The following is an 8262-nucleotide window of genomic DNA, read 5'->3' as shown; positions in this document are numbered from 1 at the left end:
GAGCATCGCTGGCTTACAACCTTCGATACCACATACGAAGTTGCATATGCCTATGATTTCGCTACCAGAGCCATACGGGAGATGAAGGCAAGGACCAACTTTATATATGTGGATACAAAAGCTTGTATGACCTTCTCCTAGCCATGATTTCTTGCACGTCCTACTAATAATACTGAAGTGCCCACTGATATCAAAAGCCCATTATTGCAGAAGCATGAAAAGCCACAAGACTCCTTGGTGGATTCCCTATGGCTAGCTTTGAGCTCCAAACCAATAAACTACAACGAACAGAAGAAACATCACAACCACTAGCAGCAGAAATAATTAAGTTTAAATGGTATCTGCAACCTTCTTGGAGATGCTGCCATGAGTAATTACTTGAATTCTTCAAAGAATTAGATGCAGAAAAATTTTTTTAGTCAATTGCAAGAAGTTCAATGCCTGTCTCTCTTCGTAGGGATCATCAAAATGGAAGTTCCCGGCACAAAATGGGCCAATTTTATACTACTCTAGCCTTCAAATTATTCAAAAGAACAAATGATCTCACCCATGATTTCACCGTTTTATCCTCTGTCTCATCATGACAGGCTACCTCTGTACTTGCTAAAACCTGTGATCACCAGTCTTTCTTCAATAGAATTTCTACCATCCCTACTTCAATACAATTGCCATTTACAAAGCCTGTTGTAAGTGTTTATTCTCTTACATTCCCAAAAGAGCTTGTATCTAAGGCTTGTAGTGCAGTCTCATCTAAATATGCATTGACCTCCAATCTGGAACATGGATTCCAAAACTTTGCAAGCGTTTCAGGTTTTAATACCTATTCAAACTCAGGCCCGTTGGAGCAGATAATGAGCAGGTATCTTCTTGTGCCTGCAATAGTCAGACACACAACTAATTTTTCCAGTCCCAACAGTAGCACCACTATGGATTATGATGTTTGTCTTCCTCAAGAGAGTTTCTCTATTTCTACTCCTTACACTGGCATTGACTGAACTGGCCTTCTGATCAATGCAGATTTCAAAAGGTTGGTTGAAGAAAAATTTTGTAGTTTATACTTGAATCGAGAAGATCACTAGCCTCAACAACAATAATGGAGACATGGAGACTCTGGAAAGGTGATGAAGACCTGGACAGAGGGTTGGATTTGTGGAGTTTGGGGTGGTTCAACCAGAGTCGATAAAGACATAGCAAGGGGCTCGAGATACCCTATTGGATCAGGTGCACAACAAACATAAATACACACAACAATTTACAAGCACATAAACACAAGAATTAACGTGGTTCACCCAACCAATCTAGGCTACATCCACCAAACATAGGCATCAGGAATATATTAATCAAATTAGGAGATTACATCATGAAATCCTCACACTCACATAGCAAATCATCTGAATGACTGCCTGTTATATAGCATAGAGAATCTAACAGCCTCATAACTCCCTCACATCAAATATAGGAGGCATTAACTACCTCCCAACAACCTGGATCTAATCTAGGAGCTGAATCCCTATTGTTGTCATCCTTCAGAGATTTTTGCCTATTTGACTAAAACAGAAAATCTCAACAATCTCCACCTTGACAACAATTCGCCTGATGCCCTGTTATTATTATTTTATCTTTTCGGCAAGCCAAGAGAAGCCAAACACCAGCGTAGCTTCTCCAACAAAACTGGTTTCGTGAACATGTCTGCACAGTTCTCCTTTGTATGCACCTTTTCAAGAGAAACTCCCCTTTCAGTGATAACCTGTCTTACAAAATGATATTTGATTGGAATATGCTTTGACTTACTATGATAGGCCGGATTCTTAGCCAAATGTATTGCACTTTGACTGTCACAAAGTAACCTGATGTTATCCTGTAACCTACCAAACTCACCAAGCAAACCTTTCAACCAAACCGCCTCTTTGCAAGCATGAGAAGCAGCAATGTATTCTGCTTCAGTAGTAGACAAAGCAACAATGTTCTGTAGCTTTGACATCCAGCTTATAGCTCCACCTGCAAGAGTAAAGACGTACCCTGAAGTTGACCTTCTCTTATCCAAATCACCTGCAAAATCGAAATCAACATATCCGCAAACAAATTCACTACTCTTATTGTAAGAAATACAATAACTACTTGTGCCTCTCAAGTACCGAAGCACCCATTTCACTGCTGACCAGTGTTCTTTACCTGGATTTGCCATGTACCTGCTGACAACCCCAACTGCATGAGAAATATCTGGTCGCGTACACACCATCGCATACATCAAACATCCTACTACATTGGCATAAGGAATTCGAGACATATAATCTTTTTCTTCATCTGTATTAGGACATAAACTCGAAGAAAGCCTAAAATGGGAAGCTAAAGGGATCGACACAGGCTTCACATTGTTAATACCAAACCTCAAAAGTATTTTCTCAACATACTTCTGTTGTGATAGCCACAACTTACCATTGCCCCTGTCTCTGAAAATCTCCATGCCCAAAATCTGTCTTGCCGCTCCTAGATCTTTCATATCAAACGTCCTTGCCATCTGAGTCTTCAACCTGTTGATTTCTTCAATGCTTTTGCTTGCTAAAAGCATATCATCAACATACAACACTAAGATAATGAACATGCCATTATTTAACTGCTTAAAATAAACACAATGATCATATTCACTTCTTACATATTTCTGACTCAACATGAAAGAATCAAACTTCTTATACCACTGCCGAGGCGACTGCTTCAGGCCATATAATGACTTCTTGAGCCTGCAGACAAATTTCGCATTGCAGTGCTGAACAAACCCTTCCGGTTGTTCCATATATATTTCCTCATCTAAATCACCATGTAGAAATGCAGTCTTAACATCTAACTGCTGCAACTCCAAATCAAACAAAGCCACTAATGCTAACACAATTCTAATTGAAACAATTTTAACCACTGGTGAAAATATCTCATGAAATTCTATGCCAGCTTTCTGAGAAAACCCTTTTGCAACCAGCCGAGCTTTGTACCTGTCTTCCATATCATTCACACCCCGTTTCAGCTTGAACGCCCACTTGCATCCCAGAGTTTTCCTGCCTTTGGGAAGTTCAACCAGATCCCACGTGCCATTCTTACCTAAGGCCATCATTTCTTCCTTCATGGCTGCTTTCTATTTGTCACTATTTGAACCTTCTACAGCTTCCTGATAACATAAAGGTTCATCATCATTAGCGATCAAAGCAACTGAATCATCATACCTTCTCGGACGGCGTTTGATCATTGTAGATCTCCTTAAGAATGTTTCTGGTGCTTCCACAACAGGCTGTCTATCAACTGTAGGAATTTCTTCATGATCGCCATCTGAGACCTGTTCATGTCCTCCATCTGAACCTTGTTCATAATCTGATTCTGAAACCTGTTCATGACTAGAATCTGAACTATGGTCGTTATGACTATCATTAGAAATGTTGTCAAACTGAATATGCTGGAAATCAGATACATCATCCTGTTTCAATCTTCTATCTACATCTAACTGTACAAGAGAGGATTCATTAAACCTTACATCTCTGTTGATGATGATTTTGCGGGTAGTAGGATCCCACAATCTAAATCCCTTTGTTCCATCACCATACCCAACAAAGATATACCTTTTAGACTTTGGATCTAATTTAGTTCACTGATGTTTAGGCACTAGAGCATATGCATCACAACCAAACACTCTGAGTTTAGAATAGTCACAAGGGTGTCCTGTCCATACCTCTTGCGGAACCTTGCAGTCTATTGTCGTTGATGGAGATCGGTTTATCACATAACAAGCAGTTGCCACTGCTTCCGTCCACAACTCCTTCGGCAACCTGGCGTTACTCAGCATACACCTTGCTCTCTCTAGAAGAGTCCTGTTCATGCGTTCAGCAACTCCATTCTGCTGAGGAGTGTAAACCGTGGTCTTATGTCTTTCGATCCCTGCATCCTTGCAATAGCTGTCAAACTCCTTGGAGGAAAACTCACCACCATTGTCAGTTCCTAAACATTTTATAGTTATACCAGTGCTGTTTTCTACCAATGCTCTAAACTGCTTGAAAACTGTAAAAACATCAGACTTCTTTTTCAACATGAAGACCCAAACTTTCCAAGAAAAGTCATCAATGAATGATACAGAATAAGACGAACCACCATATGACGCTGTAGGAGCTGGACCCCAAACATCTGAATGGATATAATCAAGTATGCCTTTACTAGTATGTTTGCCTGTTTTAAACTTTTGTTTACTTTGTTTACCAAACAGACAATGTTTACAGAAATCCAATTTTCCAGATCTTAGATAAGGAAGTAACTTTCGGTCAGCCAAAATTTTCAATCCTCTTTCACTCATGTGCCCCAACCTTTGATGCCATAAGTGAATGGAACTACTGTCATGTTCAGACACAGACACATGATCTGACCCAGTTCTACCTTCTAACTGAAATAGATTTCCTACTTTCATAGCCTTCATCACTAGTAAGATACCTTTATAAATTTTCATAACTCCACCTTGAATTACTGTTTTATATCCATTCGTATCCAGTGCTCCTAATGAAATTAGGTTTTTTCTTAGATCTGGTACATGTCTCACATCAGTTAATATTTTGGTTGTGCCATCAAACATTTGTAGTTGTATGCTTCCAATCCCAACAATATTACATGTTACATCATTACCCATGTACACAACACCATCATCAATTGATCTATATGTTTTAAACCAATCTCTATGTATACACATGTGGTTAGATGCCCCGGAATCTAACAACCAATGTTGATCATGTTTTGAAACATTTACTGACAATACCTTATCACTCATACCTGAACCAGATATTCAACCTGTATCTGTGGTGTTGGCTTCCTTCTTTTCTGTCGAAGAGCCTTCTTTAGTAGCCTACTTTCGCTTCCAGCAATCCTTTTTTAGATGTCCAGCCTTGCCACAATGCCAGCACTTCATCTTTGGCTTCTTTCAGTTGGACTTTGAACGAGAGTCGCTATGCTTTCCCCCAGAGTGTCTCTCTCGTGAGCGACCTCTGGCCATCATTACCTCTGATGTACAGGTGTCTGCATTCGACCTTTTCCTCGTTTCCTCAGCCAACAAGGCTCCAACAACATCGTCAAATTCAAGAATTTCTGATGTACTATAACTTATGGAAGTAACAAAGTGATCCCAGGATTCGGGCAATGAACATAATAAAGTTATCGCCTTATCTTCTGAATCAAATTTCACATCTAGACTGTTTAATTGCACCAACAAGGTATTAAAAACATTCAGGTGATCAGCAATTGAGGTACCTTCTTTCATCCGCAAACTGTAAAGTTGCCATTTCAGGAGAATTCGATTTGTCAAAGATTTCGTCATATAGAGCTTCTCAAGCTTCGACCACAGGCCTGCGGCGGTTTTCTCTGACACAATGTTGAACAGAACATCGTCCGCCAGACATAACCGAATTGCGCTCAGAGCTCTATCGTCCATCTCATCCCAATCATCCTCCGTCATGGAAGGAGGCCTTTTGTTTTTCCCCAACAGTGCTTTCGCCACACCTTGTTGAACCAGCAGATCGTGCATCTTCACCTTCCAGATCTCAAAATTATTCTTGCCATTAAACTTTTCAATTTCAAAACGGGCACTTTGTGTTTTGGCCATCTTGTCAAAGAATCTCCAATTTCAATTTGAAATACCAGCAATTTAAAAAACAAAATTTCCTATGCCTTTGTTACAACAAAGAAAAACTGCCTATGCCTTTTGTACCTGTGCCTTTTTTTTTTTTTTTTTTAAAAAAAACTGCCCTGAGCGACTGTTATGATAAAATTCGTGCCAAGCAACATAAATATAAAAAACACAGCGCATACGTAGTTTTTAACAAATATAACTACGCCCCATATATACCCACGTTGTTTTTAAAAAACCATATATCCACATCCACTCAGCTTTAAATATATATCCACTCAGCTTTAAATATATTTGTTTTTAAAAAACCATATCCACTCAGCTTTAAATATATATCAATGCCGTGTTTGATTATATATCAACGCAGGTTACCTTTGCAATATCCACGTTGTTTTTAAAACAAATACCCATGCTGCTTTTAAAAAAAAACACAACGCTGGTTTTAAAACAAATACCCACGCTGTTTATGTCCATGCCGTTTCCAAAATAGATGCATGTTGTTTTTAAATATATATATACCCCCGAGTGTTGGAGATCACCGTTTTACCATACATTCACACTGATTGAAAAAATATTCCCACGCAATTTTCAATGGAAATCAACGCCGTTTTGAATTTTTACCAACACGCATTAAAGAACAACGCACCAACAATTTAAAGAACAGGCTCCATGCTGCAATCATGTGCAAGTTGTAACCAAACAGTGAATCTAATGTGCAAACCATTCATACCTCCACTGTTCCGATCCGCTCCACGCACCAACAGTTTAAAAAACAGCGCCACGCAGCCTTTCTTGAGGTCTCTTCCGCGCAGCAGTAACAGATACGCACCCGCTCCAGCTCCAGCACACACGCGGGTTCTTCCCTCAGCGCAACAGCACGCTTGAACCTCTGCTGCAGTCTCACAACACTAGCCACTTCAGCAATATACAGCTCCTTCAGTGCTCCAGCACAGCCAGCGCTCCAGGCAGCACCTCCAACATGCTCTGATACCAATTGTTGGATCAGGTGCACAGCAAACATAAATACACACAGCAATTTACAAGCACATAAACACAAGAATTAACGTGGTTCACCCAACCAATCTGGGCTACGTCCACCAAACATAGGCATCAGGAATATATTAATCAAATTAGGAGATTACATCATGAAATCCTCACACTCACATAGCAAATCATCCGAATGACTGCCTGTTATATAGCATAGAGAATCTAACAGCCTCATAACTCCCTCACATCAAATATAGGAGGCATTAACTCCCTCCCAACAACCTGGAGCTAATCTAGGAGCTGAATCCCTATTGTTGTCATCCTTCAGAGATTTTTGCCTATTTGACTAAAACAGAAAATCTCAACAATACCCTAGATACAGCAGGTATTAGTTGGGGGTGGGAGAAGGAGTGAAATCAGGTCGGCAGGTATTAGTTGGGGGCGGGAGGAGTGAAACCAGGTCTGCCAAGCCTCCGGTCAGTATGGCCTTCTTGCCTCAAACTTCCTAGGTTGGGTTCCTTGGTATGGGTGACACTCATCTAAGAGATTGGGGGAGGGTTTGGGATTCTGCTGTGGAATTGAAACCGACCTTTCCCAGTTCAGTCTAAATTCCACTGTCCAAACATCGTCTAAGGGGTGGCGGGTTTGGTGGGAGATGGGCTCAGCCCCACAACAATCCTGCCATCCACTCGAGTCCTCGTAACTATGTTTGGATAATTAATTTTAATTTTGCTAGAAAGTGTAACTATATAATGGGTGATATGACCATTGTGGGTATGGCTCTATTATGTTTGGTTCAGCTTTGCAATGGGTAGAGAAAGGCATACAATCATGAGGATATAGTAATAATTTTTTCGTATTTAATCCATAGATGAAAGTGGAAGGAGACTTTTACTGGGATGGTATCCTTTGACTTTGCAGCATGTCTGCACCAGGGATGAGTCTAGCGCCCAACCCACCAACCCGGGTAACAGAAAAGGTGAACGAGCATGTAGGAGAAGAGAATTTGAAAAAGAGACCCAGTAGAATGGCTCAGGTGAAGTGGGTAAGAGACAATGGGGGAGAGAACAGTAGCAGTGGGAGGCAGAGAAAGGTGGGGGAAGGGATGTGGAAGCAAGTCAGCCTAGGGTATCATGGATGAAGCAACCCAAATCTATTATTGCAACAGCTTGAACCTGGTCAAACAATTAATTGCAGAGTTGGAGGAATAAATCTGCCTAATTGTGAAAAATTTCCAGTTGGACCTCCATTACTGAAAAGAGGTAGCACTGGATCAGATCATACTAGAGGTAGAGTTACCAAGTATAAGTAGACTGTACATCTTTTTTGGATTATGAGAAGTATCCTCAGGAAGGCCTCAGGACCAGCATGCAACTCCTAGGGGGAATTCAGAGAAATCTAATTTTAGTGAGGAATTGCAAAAAATCTAGTTTTAGTTGTAGTGGTAGAGTGGAAGGTAGAGCTAGATCTAGCAGCATATCCCTTGCATTCTTCACTTGGAGATTCTTGATTATACTATGAAGGACCCAACTCCAATAGATTGTGCTGACTATGTATATGGCAAGGTTGGACAAGTGTATATGGCAAGGTTGAACAAACTTATAATTTTTTGTTTATGGATGGCTTATTTT

This window comes from Pinus tabuliformis, chromosome 5_1 (genome assembly GCF_031772625.1).
Source record: "Pinus tabuliformis cultivar Carrire ecotype Pingquan chromosome 5_1, CPIR1, whole genome shotgun sequence".
Lineage (NCBI taxonomy): Eukaryota > Viridiplantae > Streptophyta > Pinopsida > Pinales > Pinaceae > Pinus > Pinus tabuliformis.
This window is presented reverse-complemented; position numbering follows the sequence as displayed.